The sequence below is a fragment of the Podarcis bocagei genome (genome assembly GCF_964188305.1).
Source record: "Podarcis bocagei genome assembly, chromosome: 7".
Classification (NCBI taxonomy): Eukaryota; Metazoa; Chordata; class Lepidosauria; order Squamata; family Lacertidae; genus Podarcis; species Podarcis bocagei.
In genome coordinates this window covers 16253128-16268737 of record NC_138132.1, presented here as the reverse complement: position 1 = coordinate 16268737, position 15610 = coordinate 16253128, and the positions used below count along the sequence as shown (strand labels likewise).

Below are 15610 nucleotides of genomic sequence, written 5' to 3'. Positions count from 1 at the left end.
GTTTCTTAGGAAAAGTTATTTTCAACATTTTTTTCCAATTCATTAAATATAATTTCCCAGAAGTCTTTTATCATCTTACATAGCCACCACATATAATAGAGGTAAAGGTAAAGGTAAAGGGACCCCTGACCATTAGGTCCAGTCATGACCGACTCTGGGGTTGTGGCGCTCATCTCGCTTTATTGGCCAAGGGAGCTTGCATACAGCTTCTGGGTCATGTGGCCAGCATGATTAAGCCACTTCTGGCGAACCAGAGCAGCGCATGGAAACGCCGTTTACCTTCCCGCCGGAGCAGTACCTATTTATCTACTTGCACTTTTTGGCGTACTTTTGAACTGCTAGATTGGCAGGAGCTGGGACTGAGTAACAGGAGCTCACCCCATCACAGGGATTCGAAACATCGACCTTCTAACTGGCAAGCCCAAGAGACCCAGTGGTTTAGACCACAGGGCCACCCAAGTCCTTTATGCAAACTTACCTAAGTCTATATTTTCAGGGGAGCTGTCCAGCTGTAATTCACTGTATGATTAGGCTGTACCCAACAATTTCCACTCAGAGTAATCCCACTGAGATGAACGGACCCAAGTTAATCATCCCATTAATTTCATTTATTTTAATATAAGATATTTATTAAAATTTTTAAGATATAACAGTAAAAATGAAAAAAGAAAAAGAAAAATACAAAATAAAAACAGTTAAAAACACCTTAATTTTCCGTTGCATATTTTTCTTACGCTTATTTCCCCGGACCTCCTCATACCTCCCTTTTTTGTATTCCACTTCAATTTGTTAGTTCAACAAATCCTTGCCATTAAGCTTTTACCCATTTATAAACCTTTTTTCATGTCTCTTAAAGCATTGCAGCTGGAAACCACTTAATCATCCCATTAATTTCATTGGGTCTGCTGTGAGTAATGACCCAGTCAGATGGGTGGTGTACAAATTATAAATTATTATTATTATTATTAACATTGGATATTGTCTGTGTGTGTGTGTGTGTGTGTTTCTTTAGCTTTTATATGCAGTTCCCAACCTCCCAACCAGTTTGCCACACCCACTCCAGTTAACCTTATAAAATCATGTAATATGGGTCAGCTTTACTGTCATCTAGTAGCTATGTGGCCACAAAGCAGATAATAGCCTTGGTTTGTTTGTCTCAGTGCTTTTCTATCATCTCCTTCCTGCATCCTCAGTCACAGAGTGGCTAATTGCAAAGTACAAATAAACCACAGAACAAAGGGCATTTTTAGAACTACAATATCATAATAAAAACTACGGCAAAAACCAGCTGTGATTATGTCAATCAAACCACACCCAAATGTCCGTGGCCCAAACACCTGAGCAAATAAAAAGGTTTTAACCTTGTTTGCGTGTTGAGTCCCACAATTGCCACCCCCCAATAATTCACACTTCACACATCAATTTTTGTTTAGGTTTTTGGCATAATTTTGGCCACAACTTTATTCAATACAAAAATGTGAGTGGTTGCTTAGGCATTGGTTATGACTATCTGTCCATGCCCTCAGGGACAGAGCTGGCATTTCCGGACACCAGCGGAAGCCAGAGGCATTCCGGACACCAGCGGAAGCCTTAGTGGGAAACAAGTATTGGGTGAGAATGAAGCTGGGCATCAGTCCCTCACTTCTCACCCTCATGTTCCTTTGGGGCTTGCACGGCCCAAGTCCGATGCCAGGGACAAGGACGAAAGAATGGCAAGCCCCTGGATTCCTTTAACGGAATTCCCTTCGCATCATTTGGAGGGATAGGCACTTACCCCTCCAAGCACCAATTTAACCAATGCCTAACCGCCATGGAGCCTCCAGCTCACCGCCAAACCACTCACAGCCCCAACCAAGACCTCAGCTTGGTCACCACCGCACCAATCCAAGCCTCATTCCCTGAAGCAGAAAGGTGCACGCCATCAGCTCGGAAAAAGGATGGCCTCTTAAAAAGAATCTCGGGATGGGAAATTGCATCTCCACCCAGCTCCAAAACTTTTTTGACCACAGCAGAATTGATGCGTTTTCTGGCCCTTTCAGTGGCAGCCGGGCAACGACTGCCCTTCCAAACGCAGCGTTGCAAAGCTTTGACCAAATTTTTTTCGCTGTCGGCACCATTGCACGCAGCGTCTCCAGGTCACCCAAAAGTGCAGCACGTAGTGACAAACAGTCCATGGGCACCAGGTCGTTCTCACCAAGCTGCACCACAATAGCAGCTGGCGGCCCCTCCAGGAGCAACTGCCTCCGGATACTTGGCAGGAACTCCGACCAGCGCATCCCACGTCTGGACAGCCAAGACAAGCGAATATGTAGAGGAAAGCCGGAATCTGGACCCAATCCAGATTGCCGTGCTGTGACGCCAGCCCAATGGACAATACTGTGCTCCACAATCCAAACGGGTCACCACTAAACCTGATAAAAAGATAAAACAAGCAAAAATTGTAAGACACCAATAATGTTAACGAACATAATCTTTGAATGCATTCGATTTCCAACGACCTGTATTTTATTTCCACTGCCTTATTAACATGCTTTCCGGCCTTCTTGGTGGTACGTTTGTCTAGGCATTGGTTCCCGACTAGCTGCACCTGACCTCAGCAGGGCAGCACTGACGACTGGGCCCCACCATATCGTCAGTACCAGCAAACATTGTGGGGGAGCAATGAATCCCAAGGCAATCGCATCCCACCAGGTGTCGTTCCCCATAGGGGAAAGATGCACCCCATCTGCCCTAAAGAGGGCAATAGCCTTGAAGAAAATTAGGAGGGTGCAATATTACAGAACCACCTAAAGCAAGGAGCTATTTTATTTATTTGTTATTTTATTTACTTTATTTATTTTATTCTATTATCCACCGCCTTATTAACATGCTTTCTGGCCTGCTCGGTGGTAGTTTGTCTAGGCATTGGTTCCCGACTAGCTGCACCTGACCTCAGCAGGGCAGCACTGACGACTGGGCCCCACCATATCGTCAGTTCCAGTAAACAGCATGAGGGAGCAATGAACCAGGATCAGACTCAAGCTCACCAAATGCTCCCAGGGACTCTTGCATGGCTCTACCCCTCAAAAGGGGTCGACAAAAGCATGGCGAATCCTTGGATTCCCTTAATGGAACATCTTTGCGCATTGGAGGGGACAGGTGCTCCAACCCCCCCCTCAAACCACCTTGAACCAATGCCTTAAATTATTTTGAGTCCAGGGAGAGCTGCCATCAACTCAATCCAAGCCCTCTTGCATGCAGGAATGCAAACTTATGCTGGAGGAAGACAGCAAACATTCTCGCCCAGCTGTACCACCAGCCCTGCGGGAGGACCTGCACAGGTCACACTCGACCGCACCAAAGGAAGGATCTCCTCCCAAAGCATTCCCCATCTGGACATCCAGTATATGTTCACATGGGCAGGAAGACTGAGATGGCGCCCCAGTCCAAACTCGTCAACATGCTTGCCAGCCTAGTGTACAATGCTGTGGCTCAAATGTGCACAGCTGCTCCTATGAAAAAAGAAAAAAAAAGGAAAAGGAAATAACAGACAAGCATCAGCACAGACATCATTGTGACACTTCCTGATATAACCCTTGTCAGCGTCAGACTTCCAATGACCCGTATTCACAATCCTGTCTACTGACAGGCCCCCAGTGTGCAGCCTTTGCAGCAGCACCTAATCGTAAGGAATGAGGAGTGTTCAGCGGTAAGCAAGCCGCAGGCTGTAATAACTGGTGCACGACGTAAGCACATTGATGCCGGGCTAACGGGAACCCATTTTCATGCACTAGGAGCGGGCCAGCCCCCAGGGAATAAAAAGCCAAATATTCTGTTATCCATAACCGGGCAAGGGCCCTCCTCACCTGTGGCGGGAAGCCTGATTGTGGCACTCCTGCCCACTAAGTCTGTTTTAGAGTTACCAACTCTAGTGACAAGCTCCAAAGGATAAGGAAAAGTCCTGAAGCAATAAGCCTCCAGACTCTCAGCCCCGTGCTGGCTCCAACAACCATTTTCCCAACCCTCAGTGCGAAAATGCAATGGACTACTGAAAGGAGTCTCACCTTGATCTTTAATCCGCAGACAAGTTTTAACTTGTTGCAGATACTGCATAGGTAAAAATTGACCGACTTCCTGCCCACTGTCCTATGAGGTTGGAGCCTATTCCAACCTACCAAGGCCCTGCGCACTGCAAACTTTATACAAGGGTCTCTGAAAATAAAGCTTCAATGTAACAGACATTGCAGCGGACTGAATTCGGATAGTTATAACCGCATGCCCAATCTGCAGCAGGTGGACCAAATACTGCAGGATCTGCTCAGAGGATGGGGGCCAATTCTTCTGAATGGCCGAGAACTGCCAGCTTAAGGCTAAGAAATCCATCCAGGCCTTCCCATAAGAGGTAAAAGCAGAAGGGGAAATGGAAGCTGCCGCTCTCTGAAATTACTAATTGTTGTCAAAATGCCACAGGTCTGGAAAAGTCTGGCAATAGCTGAGTCTGGAGCCCAGGATCTGAAGCGCTTCATCTGAAAATCGGATAGTGTCAGCGTAATTTGGAGAGTAGAAAGCACAATAGTAAACCTTAAGTGGCGCAGCTCGAAAGCATGAGCGGAGGGGCAGAGACTGTGCTACAGCATGAGGACTGTTTTGCCAAAACGCTCACCACTACCTGGTTATCAGACCAAAAGCAGATCCGATGGTCACTGAACTCCTCGGGCCACATGTGAACTGCTACTACAATGGGGAAAACTCAAGAAAAGTTATGTCACATGATTGCCTCACCACACCAGGCTTGAGGCCGTAGCTTTGCACACCAGCAGCCCTAGAAATAAAAACCAAAGGACAAAGATCCAGCAGCACCAGCATGAACCTGAAAATCCCTGAGCGGGTTCAAGGTATCCTGCCATGGCGAACTACTATTGCATACATTCAGGAATTGCTACCATTGCCTGATATCTGCCTTCACCACACTTGGTAGGCATACACAAAGGTAAGGGGACCTCTGTCAGCATCGCCCTTGAGCCAGTGCCACCAACTGGACTCATCCACTGCAGCCCCAACTGGGCTAGGCGAGCTGGGTAGCACTTCCAGAGACCACCTTCTGCACAGGAACAGGTCAAAGTGCTGTGGACTCACAGCTTAGAGTTGTGAGCACCGGATTCACTCCAACAAAAAGACAGTCGTCGCACAGCAGAGTCTAGCAGAGTATATAAACAACTCGGAGAGCAGCTCTGTAGAATATCTTCTTTATTCTATCTACAACTATACAAACTATATACAGAGCTTAATAGGTCTAAGTATAAATAAATGCTGCACTGCACTGAGTGTCTGCAGCTGCCCTTAGCAGCAACCTGATCTCTACACATGATCTCTAAGACTCAGTCTCTCTCCCTCTCCGACACTGACTGACTGACTGACTTGGTGCTGGAGCAGAATAAGGAGAGACCAGAACACGCCTCCTCCTCTCTGGAGAATCAGCAGACTCCTCAGGAGATTCTTGGATATGGGAGGGGTGAAATCTAGGCAGCCTGGCCTAGTGGGAAGATTAGTTAAGTGACCCAGCAAGATCGGATCTGGTGAAGCATCACTTGTTACAGAGGAAGTATTACAAATTAACTTCCTTCAAGGCAGACAGCTTCTCCATAGCCAAGTGGTATGTTTTAGCAACGATATCCAACTGGATCCCTAAATAAAATGGGAATATGGGCAAAAGGTATTGAGCTATTGCTTGCCAGCTTCCAGCCCCCGCTTGGGCAGGGGGCATCTTGTGCTGCCATCATGATATGTAAATTTACAGGGCCGATGCTGGCCAGAACCCCTAAAGAAGTCCCAACCAAGCTGCCGCCAAGCCAGCTTCCTTTTCAGACACACACTCTGTGCAATGCAAAAAACACACTCCGTGCAGTGCACACTCTCTCCATGCGATGCAACTACACACTCCGTGCAATGCAAAAAGCACGCTCTGTGCAATGCAACTACACACTCCGTGCAATGCACACACAAACCCTCCGTGCAATGCAACTACACACCCCGTGCAATGCAAAACACACTCCCTGCAATGCACACACCCTTCATGCAATGCAACTACACTCCATGCAATGCAACTACACACTCCATGCAATGCAACTACACACTCCGTGCACTGCACACCCTCTGTTCAATGCAACTACATATTCCGTGCAATGCACACACACTCCGTGCAATGCAAAAACAAAACAACACACTCTGTGCAATACAACTACACCCTCCATGCAATGCAGCTACACACTCCCTGCAATGCACACACCCTTCATGCAATGCAACTACACTCCATGCAATGCAACTACACACTCCGTGCACTGCACACCCTCTGTTCAATGCGACAACAAACTCCGTGCAATGCAACTACACACTCCGTGCAATGCAACTACACACTCCGTGCAATGCACACACACCCTCCATGCAATGCACACACCCTCCGTGCAATGCAACTGCAAATCTCCTAGCAATGCAATGCAATTGCAGCCCGTGCAGCGCCGTGCTCTGCAACGCACGCAAAGGTGCTTTCTCCCAGTTGCATATTGCAAACATGGCGCCTGTTACATCCCTCGCAGTGAGGTAACCATCAAAAGGACTTAAGTGTCCAGGTAGAGCAATGGGGGAGCATGCAGCTGTCCCATACAGGGACCAATCCTGCAACCTAGGCATTACCGGCACTATCCGCTGACCCAGTGAAACCAATGCTTCATGGACCACATGGGGACACTATTGAGGCCGGAAACGCTTCCAGGCCATCGAATTCTAGGGCAAAGCCCTAGGATCACCTGCTAGGCCAGGCATAAATGTTTCCAGTGAAATAGCAGAGTTGAGGTAGCCCACAGCTTGTCCAGGTACCCCTGCTTGCCCTTTTAGAGGGAAGCACCCCTTCAAGAAACCCAAAGTTCTTTTATCACAAATGGGCCGAACTACCCAGCAACAGAATAGCCCATAAGGAGCAGTTTGTTTTGTTTTGTTATAACAATGGCTAAGAGGGGTATATGAACCCTGTCTCCCAGGTCCTAGTCCTACACTTTAGCCACTAAGCCACAATGGCTCATCTCAAAAATGGCAGTCGCCTCTATCAGGGCAAAACAAACTTAAAGAAAATAAACTTGTTCAGAAACAGCATAGTTCAAGAGAATATACAGAGTGCTCATAGTCCTTGGAGGCACAGGGAGCCATAAAGCCAACCTTCAGGGATACTATAAACGAAAGTGATACCAGCTAAGCTGGGAACAGCCCTGACTAGCCCCACAATTTCAACAAGAGAAATGGGGAAAACTTTTTGCGAAAGAAAGCCCCTAACGGGGGCTCTCTCCCTATTGGGAAAGGCAAGCCACAGATACAGGGAGAATCTTCCCACAGGGCAGGGTAAGGGGTGGGGTGGGAAATTGAACAGGAAAAGGGGGGAATTAAATTATTTAAGGGACTAGAGAGGATTAAAAAGAAGGGGAAAATAAAGAAATAAAGAAATGTAACCAGACAATGAGAAGATTGTCCAAGTGCTCCATGTGATCCGAAGCAAAACGGCCAAGAGGAATTCCAACCTCTGGCCCCTTATATTTATAGACTCTAACCCCTCCTCTGAATTTGGCAACATACAAAACTCCCCAGCAACCCAATCTTAACCCTTTAGAAGGCTTGGGTTCTCTCCAAATCTGCCTAGTCATGGCAGGGTGGCATGTTTCCCCAACCGCAACACGTGCTCTCTGGCTAGGGAGAACACGCTTTATAAATTTATTGCTGTTATAAAGGAGACACATTTTAAAATGGAAACTTTAAGCATAGAAACATTTGGTAAATGAGGCTCCCCTCCACAGGAACATAGAAAGCTGCCTTATAACAGGTCAGATCATTGTTCCGTCCAGTTTAGTGCTGTCTACACTGATTGACAGTGGCTTTGCAGGGTTTTAGACAGAGCTTTTCCCAGCCCTATTTGGAGATGCCGAGAACTGAATCTGGAAACTTCTGCATGCTGAGCAGAGGCTCTGTTCCTGAGCTGCAGCCCATCCCTAGTTGAGTCCTGAAAACCGCAGTGACCAACACCACCATCTTGCCCATAGACTCACTTATGCACCTTTCCCCCAGGACCTTTGTGTAAGTTCGATGGATTCTAAGAGTGGTCAATCCTTCATCTGCTGTTCTGTGGGGTCACTGTTTTGCAACTAGCTTTTGGGGCTTCCAGCACATATCACTCACCTGGTATAAGTATTCAAGGCCCACCCAGGGAGAAAAAGGCATTTGCTGGATCAGTCATGGGTGGGGAGTTAGAATGGGGCAGCTAGGGCTTCTGCAGTAAGGTTACCAGATTTTTTTTTTCAATGAATCTGGGGACTTCATTGAAATGAGTTGGAATCATAGGATTTTGTAAGGGGACCGATTTGTAAATCTGGGGACTGTCTCCGGGTTCTCAAACTTAATCCATTCCGGGAGTGCAATCGACTCCTGAAACCATTCAAAAACCAAGGCGTGGCTTCCGATTGGCTGCAGGAGCTTCCTGCACTCAATTGGAAGCTGCCTTGGATGTTTGGCTTCCAAAAAAAAAAAAAAAAAAACATTCACAAACCAGAGCACTTACTTCTGGGTTTTCGGTGTTTGGAAACCGATTTGTTTGACAACTAAGCCGTTCGAGAATCAAAGTACCACTGTACCATTTAAAATTGCCAGTTGCTTATTAACTGAAGGTTTCCAAGTGACTTATGGCATGTTTAAAACATAAACATAAAGAAATTCTACCATAAAGACAGAACAAAACAACCCTCCCCTAACCGCCACAGGCTTGGAAGCATGCTAGTAACAAAACTACATCACCTTAGTCTAGCAAAAGATAAATGTTGTCAATGTTGCAACCCTAACAACAACGAAAAAATTCATTAAAGGATTGCACCACATGTGAAGAGGAAGTACCTTTGAGGATGAAAGGTGGGGAAGATGGTTAGATGTAGAAAGATTCGGGGGAAGAAATATGTGGTGGGGCTTAGGGGTTGCACGAGGATAGATGGTTCAATGTCCAGTGAGATAGGCTAGTTTCTTGGTCGTAAGGAGCAGAGAGAGATGAGTCTGTATTGGCCAAAGAGTGTTGCCCAACCTTATCCAACTTGGAAGCCTCCAGATGTTTTGGATTGCATTTCCCATCACCTGTGCTGCTTGGGGCTGATGGGAACTATAGTTCAAAGCATCTGGAGGGCTTCAGCTTAAGCACTTGTCCACAGCAGCAGATAGATATGGCCATAGATGGTCACAATAGTCCGCCCCATTTTAGACATCTCACTAGCAAATATGCAGTGTGTCCACATGTCTGCCTTCATAGAGGCAAGTGTAACAATGCGTGGTAGTCTATACTCTTTACATGGTTTATTTCTATGGATCATGGCATTAGTGCAGCTGACAAGTTTAATATGAAAGGCCTCCCCACATGAACTATCTGTGACCTTCGTACAAGCTCCTATCTCATATGGACCTGGAAAGAACAGCTAACTTCCTGATCCTAATAGTTGCAGAGAAGATCAGAACACAAATGTTTCTATTTTTCCAGGAAGGTCTGTTTACTCTTTATTAACCTCCTATAAGCAGGAATCAGACTTCAGACAGTGAAGATCGCTTCTAAGGTAATCTCAAGGACCTACATATTGCTGGACTAGGGACCAAATGAATGGATGAGAGACCTTTGTTTCCTTGCTGGCACAGATTTCTGAAGGGGAGAGCTTAACTCTTGCAGAAGCCACATGTCTTAAATTCTTGATTTTGTGCACTGCTTTGCTCCAATATAATGTACACCCCTTCATTATTTTGCTTTCCTATGTAATGAAATTGTGTCAAATATCCAATAGCAAAACATTCACACCTCCTCTAGCACAAGGGAGATAAGAACGTATTCTTACACTTTCATAATGTCTCTTACTTGCATCAATGGAGGATGAAGATTGTGTGTCTCTGTACATAGAAACCTCTGACTTTCCTATGGTTGGAAGATTGCCTACTTCACAAAAGAAAGTATTTGTTCCACAAACATTGGCCTTTGGCCCTGCCCACCACTGGCTGGTGACCCCCCCCCCCCCGAAGACTGTCATGAAGAAATACATCACTCAGGCTGAAAAAAGGTTCTCCATCTCTGCTAAGTCTCATTGACCAACAGATCTTCAATGGACAAGCTTGTCCTCATTTCTTTTTGTTTTATTTTTCCCCACGATTCATTACAATTCAGTAAAATAACTCTGAAAACAAATTATTCTGAAAAACCAAATATAGAGAAGAACATGGAAAGGAAGGTCTCCCATGGTGCTGACTAACAGGAGGGGGTTCATTAGAGGAGAATCTTCACTGCCAGAAGCCCCAACAGGGCCAGAAGGGGAAATCTCGATGATGGAGGTGCCTTATTGGCTGGTTTGCATTGAGCATTTAGTGTTTCAGAAGCAGTAACATTGAAGGTCATTCTCATCATTTCTTGCACAGCTGCACAGTAAGACTTGGTAGTGCAACCTTTCACGATGATTTCATCCACCCCTGGAGATGGAAAGCAAAGACTACAGTTTAAACCCACAAACCAGGAAAAGGGAAAGTTCTCAAAATTAGGAATTCATTCAGTTCATTTCTCACAATGGGCCAGGCTAACCTGATGCTCCTGAACGTTTTATTATTATTAGAACCAAGAATTAAACACAAACTTCTAACAGATAAAAAACATAGAGGTGGACTGGCGCTACCTGACCTAAATTTATATTACGACGTTGTCTGTTTAAATTGGTTAAAAGAGTGGATTGTATTAAAAGAAAGTGATTTGTTAGATCTAGAAGGATTTAACAATCGTTATGGTTGGCATGCGTATTTAGCTCGCCTCTAGAAGCAATTACAATAAAAAAGAAAAACATGGAATGAGAATGTCGACATATAAAGATCTGATTAAGGAAAAAGATAATAAATTGGTAATTAAAGATTATGAGGAAATTAAACAACACCTTACGGGTTGGATCCAATACAATCAATTGCATGAAGTGTTCAGGACAGATAAGAAAAAAGTTTCTCAAATGAACCTTCATTATTAGAAAAAGTGTTTTTACAAAACAAAACTAAGGTAATACCAAAAATGTATGATACCTTATTGGAGTGGGAGGTCAAAGACGAACAGGTCAAGGAGGTAATGATCAAGTGGGCTTTAGATATTGGGAAAACCATTAACTTAACAGCATGGGAAGAACTATGGAGAAAGAACTGGAAATTTACAGCCTGTGAAGTATTGAGGGAAAATCTAATCAAGATGTTTTATAGATGGTACTTAACACCTACCAAAATAGCTAAAAGTTATAAGACAAAAACAAATCTGTGCTGGAGGTGTGGTAAAACATAGGGAACACTTATACATATTTGGTGGACCTGGGGAAAAATCAAAAGCTTCTGGAACATAGTATATGATGAGCTTAAAAAAATGTTTAAGTATAACTTTATGAAAAACACAGAAGCTTTTCTATTAGGGATAATGGACACAGGTATAGCAAGAGAAGATCAGAAAATATTCCTCTCTGCCACAGGAGCAGCAAGGATCCTAATTGCTAAAAACTGGAAAAAAGAAATTGTGCCAACAAAAAACGAATGGCAAGACAAACTGTTAGAGTATATTGAACTAGCTAGATTAACAGAGGCAATTAGAGATCACACTAGAAAAGAATTTCAAAAAGCATGGGGAAAATGCAGAGAATACTTCACAAAACAGTGCCCTAAAATACATACCTGGACTTGTTTCGATGAATGTCTGTAGGAGACTTTGTGGATATTTAAGTTATAATTAGAAAAATCTTAATAATTATTCATAAAGGAAACAGCTTATAAGAAGTAATTAAGGAGGCCAGATACAGGATAAAGGAAGTCTTTTATTTGGTTGTTTGTATTGTTGTATGTTATGCTTATTGTATGTGATGTTCATGTTTAATGAGGGTGGATTTCTGTATTGGGGGGTGGGGGTGTATGTTATGTTGTAAATAAAATTTCCAATAAAAATTTTAAAAATAAAATAAAAATAGAACACACCTCACAGGCAGATTTTATGCATTTCTCTGGACTTTGAATGGCATTTGCAACACATGCAAAATGTGCTTCTTGCTGGTGAACTCATTGAAAAGCATGCATTGTTTCCAAGGGGATTCTACTCAGGGTAGACCCACTGAAATTAACAGAACTAAGTTAGCTGTGCCCATTCGTTTCAATGGCTCTACGCTGTGGTTGATACAGTGGTACCTCGGGTTAGTTCTTAACCTGAGGCGCGCTTTTGCCTTCCGCTGCCACTGCGCCACTGGCGCACGATTTCCATTCTCATCCTGGGGCAAAGTTCGCAACCTGGAGCAACTACTTTGGGGTTAGCGGAGTTTGTAACCCAAAGTGTTTGTAACCCAAGGTATCACTGTATTGGCTACAACCCTGAAGAGTTACATAAAATGTGCACATTTCAGGTAAAAAGTAAACACGAAATTGGTTTAAAAAATGCAAGCAGATGAACAGAGCAGCATGGAACGGACCCCTGTGACTGATTGCTAGCAAGACCAAAATGGGACAGGACTTGCTGCTCAGCCAATCCCTGCTCATAATCAGCAGTATCAACATAGCAGATCTTAACAGAATTACCAGATTTGAGGGTAGCATCCAGACAGTGGTCCTCATCTCCTGTACATTCTACCTCCTCTGTAGAGCACGGGAAATTTTGAGTGAAGCAGGCTGGACATTTTTCCCCGTTGGCTTTACTGCTGATTGGTGGCACTATGGGGGGGGGGGGAGGAAGCAGAGACACTGTCAGAAAAGGAAATATACTGGGACCATTCTCCAGCCCACGGACCATGTTCTCACGTGGGGTGCACATGCCAGTCGTAGATGGGGCCTGAAGCAGAAGTGCGTGGAGCAATGAATACTAAGCCTTACTTTCATACAGTAGGCTAGTTTCTCTATCTTGGCAAGTGAGAGATGTCATCACAATTCACATTCTGACCAGGCAAAAACATTCAGTGAGGTTTGGGCCTCTCCTTTGGAGGTTTTCAAGCAGAGGTTGGATGGCCATCTCTCGTACATGGTCGGTTCAAATGGGGACAGGTGGTCCTTGAGGTATTGGGAAACATTTTTATGTTCCTATGTTCACACACACCCACACACCCACACACCCCATGGCACAACCTGGCCTCTGGAACACAGAGCAGGAAAAGAGGATGAGAGCTAAACTATACCTACCTTGAGGAGAAACAGATGCACAGTCATCCCCCTTACAGCAGACAACCTTTCCTCTGCCAGTAAACATCTTGCCCAAATTCAGATAAAATGGTTCAAGTCCACAGATGCCAGGAGATAGACAGCCTTTCATTATTTCTTGGTTTGGTCTGTCAGCTGCAGAGAAGGAATAATAATAATAGTAGTAGTAGTAGTAGTAATAATAATAATAATAATAATAATAATAATAATAATAATAGTAATAATAAAGCAGAGACTAGAGGGTGAAGCAAGGCAGGTGGAAGGAGGCCTTGCCTAAGTCTCTCCCCTCACAGTTCTTCTTCCAGGACCAGCTCCCTTGTGAGGACTCCTAGATAAGCATTTAGGGCAGTGTCCTACAATGCATTGTCCCTCTGGCATTGCTGGGCTACAGCTCCCATTAGCCCTTGCCAGCACAGTGAAGGGCCAGGAATGATGGGAACTGTAGTTGAAATATACTCAGAGTCGCAAAGTGATTTCATGCTCTTTATTCAGCTCATAGTGGTGAGGAGGAATGAATGAATGTCCCCTCACAGTATCTGCTTTATATACATTATTTACACAATAGGCTGCACATGATTGGCTAATTCCGGAATTCTACTGTAAGCCAATCAGGTTGTGGATTCACTTCTATCTGGAGCAGGATTGGGTGGTTCCTGCCAACCAATCATACTGCTGCATTGTTCTAGGACCAATCAGACTGCTGCATTCTGAATCCTATTGTTCTAGGACTAATCAGACTGCTGCAATTTGGATCCTATTGTTCTAGGACCAATCAGACTGCTTCAGTACATAACACCCCTCCCCTCTAAGTTCCAGTCCTGCCCGGGAGGTCGCATTCATACTCCTCAAGGTATGCCGGCGGCCTACGTGTGCGTTGCGGCCTGGGGTGTTCCCTGGTCCGGGGTTCAGGTTCTGGCTCGTGTTCCAAGGATGCTGGCTGTGATGGGGTTGTTTGGTCTGGTGCAACCGGCTCGCTCAGTCGTGGTTCTGGTTCTGGTGTCCTTTCGGCCTCACGGGTCCTCTCTGTATTTACTGATTCTGCCTCTCCTGCTGGCCCCTCCTGCTCTATGGGCCTCACTGCCCCGCTGTTCCCTTGGGACTCCTCTGACCTGTCCTCCTCCTCGGTTTCTCCTGGGAATGGACGCCGTATCTGGTCGCAGTGGCGGCGCCAGCATTGCCCCCCATCCGTTAGCACCTCGTACGACACTGGGCCAGTGACCCTGGTGACTGTGGCGGGTACCCATGCTGGGCCTGCCCCAAAATTCTTTGCGTACACTGGGTCCTGGGCCTCGAAGGTCCGGGGGTTCCTGCCTTCCCCCACCACTACCTCATCCTGAGCTCTATCGGGGTGAAGGCGATCCAATCTGATTGCAAGGCGCCGACCCATTAGTAGTTCAGCGGGGCTCCGGCCAGTCGTTGAGCTGGGGGTGCTGTGCTGTGCTAGAAGGAATGTGGCAAGGCGGTACTCCCAGTCCCCTTGCGTCATGTGGCGAAGGGTGTCCTTGGTGGTCCGCACCATGCGTTCTGCTTGGCCATTGGTGGCAGGGTGGAACGGCGCCGAACGGATGTGGCGGATGGCGTTCTGTGCTGTGAAGGTTTGGAATTCTCCTGACGTAAATGCAGTCCCGTTGTCTGAGACGAGAGTGTCAGGGAGCCCATGGGTTGCAAACAGCCTGCGTAGTACCCGGATGGCTGCGGACGTGGAAGTGGACGGTACCAGTGCGACTTCCAGCCATTTGGTGTAGGAGTCCACCACTATGAAGAATGTTTTCCCCTGAAAGGGGCCAGCGAAATCCACATGCAGGCGTGACCATGGTGCTCGGGCGGACTCCCAGGACTGGACTGGGGCCCTTGGGGGATCTGGGCGGGATTCTTGGCAGGCGTGGCAGTGTTTGACCCAGGCCTCTATCTCTCCATCGATCCCCGGCCACCACACATAACTCCTGGCAAGGGCCTTCATTCTTACTACCCCTGGATGTGTCTCGTGTAGGGCTGTGAGGACCCTTTTGCGGAGGGGCTGGGGAACAACGACTCTGCTTCCCCATAACAGGCACCCCTTGTGGGCCGACAGTTCATGTTTGCGGGTTGTGTAGCCGGCGAATTCTGGCCCGGGGCTGCTGCTGGGCCATCCCCTCCACACCCAGTCCAGGACCCGGGAGATGACCCTATCTTTCTTGGAATGGTGTGCAACTTCTTGTGCCTGAATGGGGCGGTCGGGAAGCAGCTCCAGGCTCATAACCTCTTGTGCAGGTGCTGGGTCAGGGCCTGTTTCCGGTAGTGGTAGCCTGCTGAGGGCGTCCGCATGGCCCATCGCCTTCCCAGGTCAGTGAATCAGTGCATACTGGTAGCTGGCAAGGAAAATTGACCACCTGAGGACGCGAGGAGACAG

General features: G+C 46.2%; 1 long non-coding RNA gene across 1 annotated transcript; it reads right to left on the bottom strand.

The window, feature by feature from the left end:
- Nucleotides 1–10278: 10278 nt before the first annotated feature.
- On the bottom strand, nt 10279–12924 carry LOC308591404. Its single transcript, XR_014010153.1, has 3 exons — nt 12829–12924; nt 12610–12741; nt 10279–10500 (listed from the first exon to the last, which is right to left on the bottom strand). It is a non-coding gene; the product is annotated as an uncharacterized lncRNA (long non-coding RNA).
- Nucleotides 12925–15610: the final 2686 nt, after the last annotated feature.